Consider the following 12384-nt stretch of genomic DNA (forward strand, 5'->3'; position numbering starts at 1 on the left):
CATTTTCTTATTTGCTTGTTTATTTGCGTTTTTTTATTCATTTCATTGTATTTTATTTTCTTTATTTCATTTTTGTAGCTACGTTTTCGCAGATTTGTGCGTTGTTTTTTATAGTGTGTTTCATGTATTTTACATTATGAAATCGCAGAAGAGATTTAAATTACTGGATATTTGCGCTTATGTCAACTGTAACAAGAGCCGAAATGAAGGATATCATCTGTATCACTTCCCGGAAGGAGACAATCCGCTTCTTAAAGAATGGATTTCAAAAATTGGTAATTACAAGGTGTTCGTACTGTGCATATATATGTTTCGTATTTGTTAATTTGCTATATTAACACAATAATGCCGGGTATTTTTTCGGTTATATCTCATCTCTGGGCATCATCTTTAAAAACTATTTTTCCGTTATCTGATAGTAATCGATGAACAAAGGCAATATATAGCAGTTTTTAATCTAGGAATCCATTGGTTCAAATGTTTTGCGTCTTTAAAGTTTGGTACTTTCAACCTACTGTATGGTTTACTTTAACGTGTTGACCGTTTAGAGGGTAAATTGTATTATTTATTTAAACATATATTGTGTTCAGAGTAACGGTACACCGCTCTATTATCAATATTACGTATATGACCCGACTTGTCAAATAACATTTAAATAAAATTTATACAGAGTTATCCATTTAATTCGGAACTTGCGCTTGCGAGAAAATATGAGAATGACAACAGTATAACGTATACGCTTACTACTATAGTCAAATATTACTCGCAATCTATGAGCTGTTGCTATAATTAGGCGAGAACACAGAGCGGTTTGGTTGGAGCCGAAGGACTTTAATTTGCTGTCATAATAAGGGGAAGACGACCGCTGAAAAAGCGAGTCACGCGTTTACACTCGATGATTTCATATCCCTGCGCACTCCCGAAACTTCGAAACAATTCCCACAATACTGCTTATATTTTTCCATCTCCATATGACAGTATCCAATTACGTTCATAATATTAACAAAGACGAACAATGCATAAAACAAAAAAAGTCACACGGAATAACCTTAACAATGCATTTCTGGACCGATGCAATAGATTCTTGGACAATTAAACCGTAATTTCGAGATTCAAACTCGTTATGTCTTGCCTCCATTTATCGAATACAAGAAACATACGATAATTGCACAAAACGATCCCCTGAATAATTGCACACTCGTCATTCTCTCTACGTCGGGGGGGGGGGGAGGGGCGGTTCCCCTGACAAAAGCTTAAAATGGCTCGCTGCGATCGAGTAGTGATCAACATGATCAAATATCCATGATATCGCTGAGATAATGTATCTAAGCGTTGATTTAAAAGTGAAACTTTTCTTATTTTTGACTTCTAAAAATTAATCTTTTACTAGCGTATTTGCGAGATTTTTTCGATTAAATTGAGTACTTAAATATGTTCCAAATTATACCGTGTTTGGTGCCACTTTAATCAGAAAGATGTAAGAAACATATTGGTAAAAGTTTCATTAATCACAAATTGAAAATATTGAAAGAAAGAAAACAAGCAAATTTGAGTCTTGAGTTAAAAGGTTTGACTTATTGCAGGTATTTATATGTTGCCAACTTTGACTTTTCGTTCCTCTCTCTCTTTCACTCTAGTTTTTAAGTTTTCTTTTTTTAAGTTCGACAGATCTAATATCTCAGTTTCCAAAAATAGTATCGTTTCCATATCTGCATAATTGCAACACTCAAATCCCGATTCTTATGTAATTATCAAATATTTCCTGTATTATAAAAAAGCGCAATAATAGTTGAGAAAAAGTTATGCCTGGAGACGAAGTTCAGTCATTTTTTCAATTAAAATATACTCACGGTAGTGGCATTTATTGATGATATCTTAGGATTTACTGTAAAACAGTTACATAGATTTTTTTTATTGAACGTCCACTACCGACCACAGAGATAGTGGCGGGTAATATTACTTTATCCGAGATCGGATATCGATGATCAATCCAAAAATAAAACTTTTATATTACTGGCCCTTTTTTATGAAATTTTTATCATGTCCGTAATATTTTTCTCATTAAAATGTCACGAAACACGATATAATTGGTTAAAATTAACGAACTAGTGTAGGTTTTTTCGTAAACGAAAAACGAAGACTGATAAAATTTATTTGAATCGACCATAATTTACGTTACAATGCACAGATATAAGTATACAATGTATAAACATGAAAACTTGATAAGATTTATATAACAACAATACAATTACAACAATACAAATACAACAATACAATCGTTTATGTATTATATATATGTAAACTCCCTAGAGTTCAGGTGGAATAGGGATTCTTTTTGTTTTACGGGCAACCATTTTTGAGAGGCACGCATTTTCCCAAACGGACGGACAAAGAGTTACGTTAGAGACAGACAAGGTTACAGAATAGTTATTTAAGATTTTAAAGACTGAAGAAGAAAGATCGGTAGCTCAGAACGTTGAACCGTATTTTTAATATTTTCTCTGTTTTCTTTTTGATCTTGGATTATGTCTTGGATTATCTTGTTTTTTTATAATATTTGCTACTTTCAAAACATCTTCTTCATTCTCAAAACTTTCTAAGACGGGGTTCCTGGATAGTGCATCTGCCTCTATGTTGTGTTTTCCTGGAGAGTAGATGATCTTGAAGTTGTACTGCGACAAGTAGTGCATCAGGTCTCCTAAAGTTTCATCGGTTCTTGTCTTGATCCTCATTGATTCCAACGGTTTATGATCTGAAAGGACAGTGAAATATCTACCAATTAACCAATGTTGCTAGTACTGAATTGCCTCTTTAATAGCAAGACATTCAAGGTGGATTGCTTTTCTCTTTACCTCTGTTGGTTTCAATTTTCTCGAAAAGTACGCGACCGGGTGTAACATCCCGTTGTCTCGATGTTGCTTTAAAACTGCTCCTAAGCCGTCTTCACTTCTATCTGTATAAATGAATACTTCTTTGTTATGGTCGTATATTGAAAGGATCGGGCTTGAACAGAGGTATTCCTTAATCTTTTGAAATGACTTTTCACATTCTCCATTCCAAATAAATTCTGTGTTTTTTCTTAGTAATTTGTGTAGTGGTTTCAAGAATTTATTTTTCCGAGTGGTTGTCTCACATTCTTCTTGTTTTTTGGACATTCAAATTCACGTATCGCTTTGAAAAATGGTTGTCCGTAAAACAAAAGAGGATCGCTCTGTCCATGAAACAAAGCCTGTCGTGCTACCCGTAAAACAAAAAGAATCCCTATCCCACGTGAACTCTGCGGAGTTTACACCTTCCCTCCTCGTGTTGACAATTACATCGTTAATTGTCTTCCCTATAAGGAATCAGCTTACTCGAGTGGAAGAAATTCCCTTCAGATCTCCGATTACCGTTATCCACTTCATATATGGAATTTGAAATCCTTCTCCGAATTTTGAAAGGTTCTTTCCTAATTTCTTCCAGCTTATTTCTATTTAGTTTGTTTCCATTGTGGGTGAAGACCATATCACCAATTTTAAATTCGTGTTCTCTTCTTTTTTTATCGTATTTCTGTTTGTTGGTTTCTTGTTGAGTTTTTGAATGCTTCTTCTTTGTATCTTTTTAGGTTTATCTTATTCTCCATTATTCCCTTAGGGACGATTTCAATTATTTTTCCATATAGTAAATGATTTGGAGCAAATCCCGTTACACTGTGTCTGGTGTTATTTTACTCTTCTACGCTTTCTTCTGCGATTTTTGTTCAGTTTCTCTTCTTTTTGTCTGAATTGATTTCACATCTGATCCTGTTTACTAATGTTTGATTTACCCTTTCGTTCAATCCATTGGAGGATGGACAGTCTGTCGAGGTGAAAATTAATTTAATGTTCTTCTTTCTTATGTACTCTTGAACTTTTTTGGATGTCATTACTGGGTATCAGTCTGCAAGGATAATTTTTATGGAATCAGTTTCTCCTGTCGAGTCTATAAGTTTTGTGATATCGTTTGAGCGTTGTGTTTTTGACGTGGACATAAAAATGGCCCTTGAAAAATGATCAATAAGTATGTGCATATATTTTTTTGGTGAGTTGTTATTGGGTGGTGGATCTGACTTTCTGTCCAATCTTGCATTACTCTCTTGTGTTTTTTTTCTTTTCTGATCTTCATATTGCCCCAAAAGTCCGATTAAGTCATTTGTTGATTGTACCGCTTCTTTATCGATTTTGTCTTGAATGTATATGGGTAATCCAATAACAATTAGATTTATCCTTGTCTCTTCGGAAGTCTTCCTCCTTACTTCCAATATTAACTGTTCCTTTTTAATGGCATATTCGGTGAACGAACCTGAAATGTATTTAAAATTATAAGCGTATCGTACTGCAGACCAACCTTTATTGCTAAAAGCTTTTAGAAATGCCGCCTTCCAGTTTTCCCAGTTGTATTCTTTATCCTTCAGCAGATTTGTCTGGTACCATTCTGATGCTGTTTTTCCCAAATATTTCTTCAAGTTCTTGATTCTTTTTTCGTCGTTTTGGATTTCGTACTTTTCACATTCCGTTTCATACTCTAATATCCAATCCGTGGCTTTCTGTGTTCCATCAAATTGTTTTATGGCGAAGTCCGTGCCTTCTCTCTCATGCATGTTTTGTTTTTGGATAATCTTTCTATTTGAAGACTGGGTTTCTCGGTTTCGGTCTTTATTTTCCTTGTGGAGATGATTTCCGATTCTTCTAAGTAAATATCTCGAAACACGAAGTTTAAACTTGTATCGATGTATGACGCTGCCGTTGCGTCATCCATCGTGATTGCAATGTTTCTGTAATGGCCTACCTTGGTTAAACTGTTTGCGGCTTTCTTCATTATCGATAAACTGAATAACTGCGGATGATGATCTCTTGCTTAATATTCTGGGGGAAAGACATAACATACTTCGTCTTTTGGTTTTCTTATGGATTCTATGTATTCTATTTTCTCCCCTCTTGCGTTCTCGTTTATGACGATACGTAGCTTCATTTCTAACGGCATGGCGTAATGAAAATCGATTTGTAAGATCGTAAATCTTGGGATAATTCAGGGATCGATTCTGTAATCTGAAAATCGAGTATTGATTTTCAACGTCCTGAGCTACCGATCTTTCTTCTTCAGTCTTTAAAATCTTAAATAACTATTCTGTAACCTTGTCTGTCTCTAAAGTAACTCTCTGTCCGTCCGTTTGGGAAAATGCGTGCCTCTCAAAAATGGTTGTCCGTAAAACAAAAGAGGATCGCTCTGTCCGTGAAACAAAGCTTGTCGTGCTACCCGTAAAACAAAAAGAATCCCTATCCCACGTGAACTCTAGGGAGTTTACATATATATGTGAGGAAAAAAAGAAAATTTAGGCTTGCATTACACGGGTGTCTAAGGCTGAATGCATGGCATACCTATGAGCACTCTGTATATCCTATTGATTGCGCCTGTAACATATACGCGTGTATATCTCAATTGGAAATAAATGTCAAATGAAGCACTAAACGCGATATTTTCCTTGTTTCCCGCCAGCCAGACAATTTTGGTATAAAACGAGATACTTTGTTTCCTGACATCAATATGTTCTACTCTTTTCATCTATATTATTTTCTATTACTATCTATACGTACTACTCTTTTAACAGGAAATGTACTCTTTTAACAGGAAATCCAGCTTTAGAACATTATGCCGACTCCAGTTTAAGAAAAATGGGCGTTTGTGCCGATCATTTTTTACCCGAAATGTTCCAACCAAATCTTACAAAATATACGAAAATAAGAAAGTTGAGGATGAATGCCATACCCGAACCACCAAAAAATTTATCAGTAAATGAAGAAAAAGAACATGTACAAGCAAGTCAGCCGGTAATCAAAAAACAGCGGATGAAAAAAAGAATGAAAGAGGAAGAAGAACATCAATATCACCACCACTACCATCAACAACAGCAAGAGGCAAAAGAAAGAGAGGTAGAAGAAGAAGGAGAAAATGAATTATTTATTAATAAACCAATACTAAAAAATACAAAGCTGCCGTTAATATTCTCTGACTATGATGATTCAATGGAATGGGCAGAGGAAATGAAATTGGAAAACGAATGTACTCAGCTATTGAAAAAAAATAAAAATTTGAAAATACAAATAAAATATCTCAAACGAAAGTTCGAAAGAATCAAGAGATCCAGAGATCGATACTATAAACTTTTATGTAATGTAGAAACTATCGATAAATTTTTACACGGACATGAATGCGAAAATGACGCCATAAGAGCACTTGTTAAGCCGCAGCTGGAAAGTGCTAAGCATAAAATACGCAACCTAAGAACGAAATGAGTGCGAGGAGAGCAATTAGAACAATGATCGTGAACTACGGTCGTATACATAAGTCTAGAGTGTCGAAGATGATCCACACCATCATATGCAAGAATCTATAAGTTAGGTATCTGCAATGTTTGATTTCACGTTACAGATAAAAGAAACAATTTAGTTTCACCACAAACGAGGTATACTTGTTATAGTTCCACATTACAAGAAAATTAATCTTAAATGACTCAGAAAGAGATCAATCCTTTATTATATATATATATATTTAAGTAAAATAAAGGAACTCTTTCCTTTCAAACAATAATGGATCTGTGGGATAATTCAATAATTTTAATATATCCCCAGTAGACAATAGCTTTTTAGATTTAACATTAAACCTACTATCTTCAGGATAATGTTTTTTTATAATTAAACTTAAATTTTATTTTAATAATAATTTCAGCAGTTAGTAGGGTGTGAATGACATTTCTGACGTGATATAACGAGATTTTATATTATTTTTTCATCAATAGTATTTCATGCTTCAATAATTTTGTAACTTTATTATATTTTTGATTTTTCGAATAAATCCGAAGAACTAGTATTCTCCATATGTTTTCAATCTGATTTACGTCAGGAGAACGAGCAGGTCATTCCAGAAGAGGTATATTGCTTTTTGTAAACCAGTGTAAAGTATGTATCTATTATTTTAAAATATATTTGACGGGTTTCAAAAGCAAGATATTTCGTCATTTAAATAACAACTCAGATAACCATCTTCTACAATTGGCAACCCCGACGTGCGAAAAGCGATTTCAAAGTGAACGTGTTACAATCGGTACGACGAGTACAAGCGGAGCCGACTGTGTGTCGATCGAATAAGATCAAGTAGATGCGGTGAACACACCGCTCCGCGTACCGTCGTTCTGGTCTCACGACGTTGCGAAGCTGCCCGGATTACTAGCGATAAGACGAAATTCCACGCTTCCGTCACAAATATTACAGCGCAGCATGTGCAGTTAGTCCGGGACATATTGTTCGACCCGCCGGAGACAGGACAGTATGAACACCTCAAAAAGGAGCTGATAAGGAGACTGGCAGACTCGGACTCCATGAGGGTGTGGAAACGGAACCTACTACTACGACGAACGACGTTTCACGGTGGCGGACGTTAGCACGCCTATCATCGGCATGGACTTCTTAAGCTACTATGGGTTACTGGTCGACCCTTGAAATCGCCGCCACAACGACAAGATCAGCAACTTATCAACAATAAGATACACGGGCACGACTGAGACTGTATCGAGCAAAACAATCGTCGGTAAGTTGAGGTATCACCGACATCTCGTTGAATTTTCGGATGCGACTCATCCACTCCTTCGGTAGAGACAAAATAAGACATAGCGTGGTACATCATATCAAAAACCACGCCCGGACTTTCCGTTTTCAGCGAACCTCGACGCCTCGCCTCCGATCGACGCAAGCAGGTGAAGGCGGGATTTGAGACGATGACCGAGCAAGAAGTGATGCGGCCAGTGAAAAGTCCATGGGCATCGCCTCTGTACGTCATACTGAAGAAGAACGGAGGCCTACGACACCGCAGCGACCGTGCGTTGAACGCCTGCATCGTACCGACAGATATCCACCGCCGCTATCGAAGACGTTGCGCAACATCTGCACGGGTTTGACAAGTGACCGACGCTTTACCCTGCATCGAAACAACAAACCCGCAGATGCCGAACTCTCGCAACCGCACATAAAAACGACGACCGAAGTCGTACGACCGTATGTATAACAAAAAAAACTGTGTAAACCTATTGTAAATATAATATAAGAAACGTTATCATTGGTAGGCGGGGGGGGGGGGGTGATGTAGCGGCACATGAGATAGAGGACAATTCAAATCATGTTGTGTTTTGCATCGGAGTATCAACATTGCTAGGACATACATAATGTAATAATAAATAAACTCCGGGCAAAACAATGCCGCCGCTACGTACAACCGTCAAACGAAGACGAATTTGAATTTTTCGGTACTCTCTCGACCAGTATAAATAGACGACCATGTTCTCTAGAAGTCAGTCAATCATGCGAATCAATACCAGTTTTTCAGTCTCAGTTTCGAGCGATTTTAATAGCAAACAATGCACAGTCTTAGCTAACATCCTCTGTATCTATTATTTTAAAATATATTTGACGGGTTTCAAAAGCAAGATATCTCGTCATTTAAATAACAACTCTATCCTCTTGTCCTCCTCTATCAATACGAGCCGACTTATGAATGAATGCATTAAAAATTAAATTTTGATAAGTTCTAAAGGATTGTAAATAATCTTGTAGCACATCTGTATAGCTACTACTATTTATTCTATTTGAACAGAGTTTTTGCCGGAAGCTGAAAAGCACACAAAAATCATAACAGAATATCTTACAAAGTTGTGTTTTGAAAAACATTTCTTTTCTTTTCTGAGGTCGTGCCAATAATAATTATAGCCATCGGGCCATCTGGACTAGATATTTTTTCTTCGCTGAATACTACTTACATACAAGAAAAATTTTTATTACAAAACTTTGAGGGATTTTTTTTACAATTTTAGGAGAATTTTATTATAATTTTGAGAGAGAAAAAAGTCATATTTATTGTTTTCCAATACCTGTTCACATTTTCCTTTGCAAGCACAAATTTTTTTTTCATTATTAATAATCTATAATTTTGGTGCCGATTTCATTTTCAAGATTACAATGTTGGATAATTTTGTAATAAGTGTGACCAGAATGGTGTTTCTTGATGCATTTATATTACTTTCATTTATAATATCCGACAGTGACTTTGATGATCAGATGTTATTTTCAGTACTTTTCGTTCATCTCATGGAGATAATTGTTTTGGCTGGCCTGACCTTTTCTTTTCTCCATGATTACATCTTTTCGTAACATAATCTGCAATTACACTCTTCAATCGATTCAGAAGTTTACGATATAACCATATCCTTTACCTTCAAGGTAAAGAGCATCTATCATTGTCTTTCTTTTATCGGAAAGTTGTTTTTCATAAGGGATTCTAATTTAGAAATGTTGTAACGAACACCAAATGTCAAAAAAGATGACAAGCAAACGAATAAACGACTGTAATGTGGACAATAAAAACGGCAAAGATTAGTATATTAATGAAATGCTCAAGATTTAATTCTTTCTCTTCTGTAACACTTTCTTTTCTAAGTCTATTATATACATCAATTGTTGTTTAAAACTTATTTAAACTATCCTATATATTACTTTAAAACAGAACATAGGTACAATTTTTTTCTAAACTGACAAAATATCTCAATGTGGTAGGGTTGGTATATTTCTGATGTGCTATATTGTAGATTACTTACGAGCGATACTTCTCCTACACAATGACTTTTTTGTTTATATACTTAACAATAAAGATAATGACATGTAATGGTACGAGAGTAAAAAAAAAAAGGAGAAAGGATAATGTGCTTCTGTGCTATGGTGTGTCATGCTCGTGTCTATTTACATTGCCCATTAAATGAGTGTAAGACTTAGGCTCTCAGCCTATGCTTTATCAGTTTTGTTATTCTTTAGCGACAAATACGATGAAGGAAGATTCATAAGCACAATCAACATAATCGAATTTTATAACAATATTTATAATAATTAATGCAGTACATATAAAAATACATATAAAAATAGCTTTATTTACACATGAAATATAGATCTATTATGTGCGTCCTCCACTAGTCGCTGTCGAACATGGGAAAAATCCGCTTTTTCGGGTTTTACCTTAATGAACAATAACCCTAAGGAAAGTTTCGACTTGAAAGATGTTTGATGGCAATTAAGGGTCTTGACAGTAAAGTAAAAGATGCTAAATCTCCATGATGGTTCTTCAAACCTATTAGGGGTCCGAATAAGTATGACCAAGAGGTAGATTACGGTTTATGGTAGGTCCCTGGACATAACAACATAGAACAGTTATTTAGCAACGCGAAGAAATAATAGGAGATAATTGATAATTGCAAAAAATAAGTGAATAATACGAAATCGCACTTCAGCGCCACGGAGGTCACCCGTGACCTCAGTGAGATAAATTCATTAATGATGATTATACGCCGTAACATATCTCTTGTAGGTATTTCAACATTATATGTATCGCGTAATAAAAAATGGAGCCACGGCCAAACCTTGTAAAATTGGCGTGGCATTCAACGAGTTAAAGATAGGTAGAAATGAAATACTATTTGCCAGTTAGTTTTCAAAATGTTTTTGTTCATAGCATTTACATACTAAATAAGTCCAAGTATATTAAATTTTGTTTCAGTTAGTAGTAAATACTTTTACATGACTGTGATCTCCTTGCGACCTAACCGTAAAAATATATTTTCTAACTGAAATTATGATGTATTTGTAAGAAAACACGAATCTTCGAACGCTTGCAACAGTTGCCTAGATTTCATCATCCCGAGTTCTAAAAAGAGATAGGGAAAACACTTGAGGGTACCGTAAATTATGTTCTCTTTTTTACGATATCATGGACTAGCTGATCCCGGTGATGACTAGCGTATTTGGACATTCCTTGTAGAATTGCTAAAACGAGCGAACGGAATATACTATCTTACGCGTATTCTACTATTCTGGTTAAACGTAATATTTCGTATAAATCGAACCACATTTGTAATATGTGAATTATATTTTTTAAAATTCACTTATATATTTACCCTTTACTTTTTCGTACTATTCGGTTAGGATACATATATTTGTGGTCTTGTTGGTATAAAATGGTATAAAATAATTTTGTTTGTTACGTATACCCGACGATCTCACTTTGTTTCCGAGATACGGAAATCTGTAATAATTACAGGAAGTTTGAGACGCAAGTTTTGCAATTATGCAGATGTAGAAACGATATTATTTCTGGAAACTGAGTTTTTAAACGTGCCGCTCTTAGAAAAAGAAACTTAGAAACGAGAATGAAAGAGAAAGAGAACTGAGAATCATCTTACATTAATGAAATAAAAAATATAAGAGGTGTATATTTCTTGTTTATCACCGGTACGAATCATAGCTAAATCAGAAATTGTTTCGAGCGATCAGTTTCAGAAAATAGTGGGGATAGTTTGCGAACAAGTTCCTTTAAAGGGATTTTGTGTTTACTGGGTGGTACGGATATAGGAAATTATGATCTTGGACAGGCTTGGAAAAAGTCAGTGATTTCAGCTATCGTGAAGAATGATGCGTTATTGTCTCTTTCGCTCCTTTGATTACGTCTCGATCGGTATTTGCGGTTGTGTCATAGCATAACCTTGTTTGTATTAGAGTACAAAAACGCAAGTCACGTCGAGCGTTATTTTATGAAATATCTGAATCGCAAGTTTTGTAAAGTTTAATTTTAATTCTACAAGACTGTCTCGTATATGCTAATGTCTTTTTCTGTATCTGCGAAAAGATATTTTGCTAATTGTAAATAAATTGTTTTAAAGAGTAACGAATACCCTTAATATTTTGCATTAAATATAAACAAATAATACAAAATTGTAACGATAGATTTTGTAACGATATTTTAGAAACTTTGATAACTTAAACCAGTTTGCGAAAAATCGAATGAAAATCTTTAAAAAGCATTTCAAATGCAAGTACAAAAAGTTTTAATTTAAATGGATAGTTAAGCATTAAAGCATTTGTAGAAAGTGATTGTTAACAAATTTTAAATTATAACATAGTAGAAAAAATGTTCAAAGCGTTAAGAATGATAAATATCGAATGAAGTAGAGAAAGTGTCATGATACTTGTAAAAGTGCGAAGCAACATTGTATTTCCATACATGATTAATTTTTAAATACATAATCGCTGTGCACTATAAGGGCTGGTGAATCCAAAGTCCCTCCGTATTCTCGTCTATATCTAACTCTAGTTTTAGCAGTAACTCATAGATGGCGCAAGTAATGTTATAGTAAGCGTACATGTGGTTATGTTGCCATTTTCCAAGGCTTGAGCCCGCGGGTTTCTAGTTACGTTGGTGACTCTGCATATATCTATACTGCATTGTACCTGTTACATGAAGTCAGCCTAAACAGACTTTTGCAACACTAACCTAGTG

General features: G+C 35.0%; 1 protein-coding gene and 1 long non-coding RNA gene across 2 annotated transcripts in view; one reads left to right on the forward strand and one right to left on the reverse strand.

Annotated features, from left to right (window-relative positions):
* Window positions 1-43: 43 nt before the first annotated feature.
* LOC100644880 overlaps window positions 44-12384 on the forward strand; it is a 28499-nt gene continuing 16158 nt past the window's right edge. The window contains exons 1-3 of the mRNA XM_048414685.1: window positions 44-275; window positions 5647-7602; window positions 7732-8066. The gene's annotated coding sequence lies outside the window, so the exon portion shown is untranslated. The remainder of the gene's footprint in view (window positions 276-5646; window positions 7603-7731; window positions 8067-12384) is intronic.
* On the reverse strand, window positions 10070-11117 carry LOC125387216. Its single transcript, XR_007227791.1, has 2 exons — window positions 11006-11117; window positions 10070-10239 (listed from the first exon to the last, which is right to left on the reverse strand). It is a non-coding gene; the product is annotated as an uncharacterized LOC125387216 (long non-coding RNA).

The sequence above is a fragment of the Bombus terrestris genome, chromosome 3, assembly GCF_910591885.1.
Source record: "Bombus terrestris chromosome 3, iyBomTerr1.2, whole genome shotgun sequence".
In the NCBI taxonomy this organism is placed as follows: Eukaryota; Metazoa; Arthropoda; class Insecta; order Hymenoptera; family Apidae; genus Bombus; species Bombus terrestris.